The following is a 6,000-nucleotide window of genomic DNA, read 5'->3' as shown; positions in this document are numbered from 1 at the left end:
CTTCAGAAAACAAACTTGTTTCAATCTTTGTTGTAGAAAAATGGAGGATAACTTGGATTATTCTGAAGTCTTGACAAACAATTTCAGATTGAAATAATTCGGTGGTTATCCAAACTTTTCAACCGGATAAAATCAGAATATAAGAACAGAGAATGATGTATTTAATGTGAATTCAACAACCAACCTTTTATTTTTTCTATCTCCATGACCAAATATGTTGCAAGTATTATATAGGTGTCCAAAAGACATGTCCTAAGACACGTCCATACATGTCCAAAAAACATGTCCTAAGACACATCCATACATGTCCAAAAGACATGTCCGAAGACACATCCATACATGTCCAAAAGACATGTCCTAAGACTCATCATTTGAGGTATGCGGCTGTGTCTAAAAGACATGTCTTTTCACATTAACACTGTTACGACCGGTATTTTCGTGTAATATTATTTGTGAATTTGGTATAATATTAAAGCCGAATGAAAATATATTCAATGATTGTACGTTTGTGTGAGTGAAAATTTCTGCATTATAAATTTGTTGTAGGCAGTATATGATTTTTCAAAGTAAAAGTTTATTTATTTCCTTTATTTTTGATTTATAAGGAATATTCTAAGCCTTGGAAAAATTTTCTTTTAAAAGTTATTTTGTTCACAAATTTTGAGAATGATTTTATAAAATTTCTAAAAATCTAAGTTATTTTATGGTATAAATTTTGTAATTTTTGAACTTTTATTTTATTTTATAAAAAATCTTTGAAAATTAGTTGTTTAGTAATTATCAAATTACATGGTTACCCTTGCATGCAAATACTCTTCTATTCAACTAAGGGGCAAGGAAGGCATTTCCAACCCCACTCACTTTCATTCCACTAGCCAAATTACCACCTTGTCCTTGCATGCAAATCTACCTAACTATGTTGGAAGGTTACTCTTGTAAATTCTCATATCCACTCACTTGTGGTCAAATCAAAAGCATAAAAACCAAACAAATATGATTATCACTCCACTTTCACTCCACCATTTCCACACCCCCTCCTTTCTCCCCCTCTCCTCCCGGCTCCTTCCTCTCGGCTTTTTGGCCGAAGCCCTACCCCCTCCCTTTTCTTCATTCTTTATTCAAGCTTCCATCTCTCATTCAAGTAAATGTTACTTCCTATATCTTGATCATATATAATCCAAAGAAGTTTGAGTAAAAAGTTTAAGTTTTGATCTTGCATGGCATAGTTTTAGTTGGAACTCAAAGTATAATCTTAATTCTCATGGATGAAAGGTTGTATTATTGAGGGAACTACAAGGAATGGTGAAATGCCAAGTCATGAGAATGAGGCTCTTGATTTTAATGGTCATTTTCCCTTCCATTTCATTCGGCCATGACCTTGAGGGAGCCGAATGAATGGTTCTTAATGATGTTTTGGTTGCTTTGTTTCATTTTGTGTATTTTTGTGATAATAACATGAAAATCTTAGTGAAATCTTGGTAAAAACCTTTGCATGCTAGGTGGTCATTTAGATATAAACCATGATAGGTTTTCATGTTGAGTTAAAATGAAAATTTATTTGGAAAGCATGTTGTTTTGATTAGTAAGACTCGAAGTCATGCATGCATGCAAATTTCTCTTGAATTCTTGGAAGTTCTTGATCATTCGGATTGATATCTTGATAGTAAACCTTAATTGAAGTTAAGTTAAGATATTAACTAAGAATTGTGCTTCTTAAAATGTGATATTATTTCGTTTATATTTATCATAAAGGTTAAAGTTGTTGTCCTTGAAAACTTGATGACTTGTAATTTGTATAATGTGATTTCCTTTGTTTTACTATGCTGCACCTTAGGTAAGGATGATCTCCACTAAGTCAATTTTGAGTGTAAGGGAGTTATTTCAGTAGATCACCATATTTAAGTTATGGGTTGGGTATTTTGGTTGTTGGTGGTTGGGTTGTTAAGTGAGAACCTTGGAAGAAAGGAGAGTCTTAGTTTCTGCAGAAAATCAGTTTGGTACCCTGAGGTTTAGAGTGAGTTTTGACCATGTCATTGTTGTGCACTTTGAGGCCCATGCCACCAGAAGCTAGCATTAGGAGTATATAAAAGGTTTTAGGTGTTTGTTGGAGGTTTACAAGTCGTTTGGATAGGTGCACGAGTAGAATCACAAAATCTGTCCAGCAGGGGACAGTTTTGTTGCAACTTAAAAATATGAAGTTTTGACCATGTCATGGGTAGGCCCTCATTAGGCCCTGTTGGGCCTTAGTTATAGGGAGTGTCAGAGGAGTTTTTACAACCATAGTTTATAGGATTTGAGTTAGAACCATGTGTCGCAAGTTAGTTCAAGTCAGGCCATTTTCTGCCCAGAAAAACAGGGGAACCATGGACTTTAAGCTTAGGCCCAAGGAGGCCCAAGCTAGGCCCTTGAGCCACATCAAGTTTGGGAGATGCCTTATGGTCAGAAGAGTCTAGTGTAGAACGTTTAGAGGTAAAATTGTAGTTAAAGAGTGTCTAATGCACTCAAGAAACCATAGATGTCATTCTGAAATTTACTCAGTGAGCACTTTCACTTACCACATAGTTTTAGAGCACTTATGAGTGAGACCTAGGTTCACCAATATAGTTGCAAGATAGTATAAAGCCATTAGAGTAAAAGGCCCAAGTTAGGGTCAATAGGTTTTGGATAGTTTAGTAAAGGCACATCGAGTTAGGAAGCCAAATTTGGAGACTTAGTTTAGTTTAGCGACCAAGTAACTTAAGTTGTGGGTCGAGATCATCCAAGCCTAGTGTTGCATTATGATGTGTGTGATATTATTTGATATTAAAATATGATATGTGAGTATATGTGGCTATGTGGACTATGGTATTTATAAGGTGATTATAAATTGAGTGCATATAGGCCTAAGTGCCATTTGTGTTTAATTTCGGGTTGTAAATAGGTTGAGTTGGTGAGAATATATTATAATGAGGTTATTACTATTTATGTAGGATCTCGAGACGAGGGTAAACTTGCCATAAAGGTCGAGTAAAGCTTCCAGTTGCTCCTACCATCCAGACCAGACTAGCCTTTCTCAAGGCAAGTGATTCAACCTGTCTTTCGTATTCACTGCAAATGTGTAATAATTAGTTCATATATATTGATGCGATTATCCTGAGTTATCTTGATATACTTGAACCAAGCGATTCTTAAATATATCTTTATATTATATATAAATGTCATGAACCCTCAAGTACATATTGCAAGTAGATCAAAAGTCGTATCACGCTAGTATATCAAAGTAATTGGAATGCCATGATAAAATAATGATTTGATATAATATTTGATTGATCCTCTTGATTAACATGCTATTGATTCCTAAAATATTGACATCTCACCCAGATGTTTGAACCCCAATAGAAACTGTACTTTGATACCTAAAAGCCAGATATTCTTTAAAGTTGTTCTTAATTGATTGATAACCCTTTTTCTTGCCCTAAAGTTCGACAATCCTGAATTACCTTGAGCTAAAGATCATTTCTTCATACCTTAACACCCCTAGTATTCATGAAGCTTATCTTCTTGATGTTCTAGTACTTGTACCTTGTCAAAAATATTTGCTTTAAGCCCAGTTTGGCATTATTCTTTCATGTTATCCAATAGCCTTGCTAAATCTCTTTGTCAAAGTTCTTGTTTATGGAAACCTCTCAATTACCCTAATATAGTAAAGTCTAGTGGATCATGGCCCTGAGATTTAGTGTCATATTTCCAGTGTTTCAAGTTGATCTATAATCCCTTGATAAAAATGTTTACTACTTGAGAGATTTTATCATAAATCGGCATCAGTTTTTGAAATAATTAAAATATGGATTTTCAGTCCCAAAGGGGGATAAATGTTTTCTTTGAATAGTGGATCTGGACTGAGACGCGAGTCCTTTCCACACTTATATTGTAGGCTTAAAAGTTGCCTAGGGATCCCATTAATGTTTTAAAACCCAGCGAGGTTCGGGATTACTTCGTGGCTGATCACCGGCTGTAATCTGTAGCGTCATAAAATGATTTTGTTTAAGTTATGATTTTGAAAATGTTTTGATTCAAGCAAATGATGCCATCACTCAAAGTTTTATCTCTTGTTAACATTGGTTATGCCTTCGTATTGTCATTCTTTTATATATATCTCGATTTATGTTTTGTACCATATAGTTTAGCACTTGTTGAGCATTTGGCTCACTCCTTGCTTTACCCTGATATTACAGCTACCAGCTATGGTTAGATTCAAGCAGACAACACGTAAGACCTGTGACGCCGATGTGTATGTCCGAGCTCAGTTAGAATAAGAGATAGTTTTGTGTGAGGACCGATATTAAAATCAGTTGTACTAGATGGTAGTGTTGGGCTGTTCCAAATCCTAAACTGTAAGATCTTGGATTCAGTTATGTTTACTTTCTTTTAAATATTGTAATAGTTATATTTATTTTGTTTGTTAAGTTGGGGGTGTGATAAACACGAACCCCCGCCAATACCGAAAATCATAATAAACTCAAACAAGCATGCACTCCGCATTCTCCCGACTTGTTTGATGAAATATTACAATCACATTGGTCAACTAGTTAATCTAATTACACTAAAATATCTAACAACAAATGTTGATAAGGGTGAAGGTCTTTCAATGGACTTCCCACGTCTTTAGTAAGCCTCGGATGTATATCAATAGGAATCTTAATCGGTGTAGCAGTTTGCATATTGAACTCTTTGAGAATATCGACCAAATACTTGTGCTGAGACGCGAAGAAACCGACAGAACTTCTATCCACTTCAAGACCCCAAAAGTAGCTGATTTTACCTAAGTCTTTCATGTCAAACTTGGTTGAAAACATACTTTTGAGATTGTCTATTTCAGTTCCAGGGTTCCCAGCAATCAAAAGATCATCAACATATGCTAGGACTAAAGTAATTAAGCTAGCATCTGTAAGTGTAAACAGGATATAATCAGATTTAGGTTGAACAAAACCAAGACTTACTAGAGTGGTGGGCAGCTTGGAGAACCAGTTATGGGCGTTTGTTTCAAGCCGTACAATGATTTTTTCAGTTTGCACACAATTACAGGTGTTTTGTTCACTATAGACAGACTATCGCCTTTAAAAATTCTGCAACCCAAGTATGTATAACCCAAAGGCAGTTTCATGAATACGGTTTCTTCCAAATCACCATGCAAGATTGTGTTCATCACATCTATTTGGACCATTATCCAGTTATTGAGGGTTGCCACTACCAGAAGTGCTCGAATAGTAGCCGTTTTAGCTAATGGAGCAAACATATTTTCATAGTCAATTCCATACACTTTCTTGCAACCCAAGATTACCAAACGAGCCTTGTACCTTTCAATACTTCCATCTGCCTTAAACTTTGTTTTGAACAATCATTTACTTCTGATGGCCTTTTTATTAGGAGGAAAAGTCGTTATTTCCCAAGTGTCATTTCCCTCAAGAGCTTCCAATTCCATGTTCACAGCATCGATCCAGTGCTGCTGTGTAACAGCTTGATAAAATGATTTCGGATCATCTACTTGTGTTATTAAAGTGAGAAAGCACTGGAAAGTAGATTGCACTAGTTGATCAACCATAGTAGCACACATAGCTGTACACGTAGATTATGGCTTAGTCACGTAAACTTCCATCCAACCTGGAGGTTTCTTTTGCCTCTATGATCTTCTTATATCCACAGGTGATGCTGCATCCTCAGTTGAATGTGAAGTCTTTATTTCTTCTGGAGTGTCATCTTGAATTGTGTCTTCAGAGTTTTCCTGATTACTTTCTTGCCAATCATTCAACAGTGAATTGAACTCATCATAATCATAAGCTAGAGTATTTGTTGGCACTACAGTCACTGGCACCGGGTTTGATAGCCTATAATAATACAGGCCCAATAACAGAGGCCCAGGGCCCAATAACAAGAGCCCAGGAAGTACTCAGCTATAACCTTAAATGGCCCAGTACACGTGGCAACAACACAACCGTCCAGGTACCTTGGATCCCGAATGTT

The sequence above is a fragment of the Apium graveolens genome, chromosome 7, assembly GCF_009905375.1.
Source record: "Apium graveolens cultivar Ventura chromosome 7, ASM990537v1, whole genome shotgun sequence".
Lineage (NCBI taxonomy): Eukaryota > Viridiplantae > Streptophyta > Magnoliopsida > Apiales > Apiaceae > Apium > Apium graveolens.
This window is presented reverse-complemented; position numbering follows the sequence as displayed.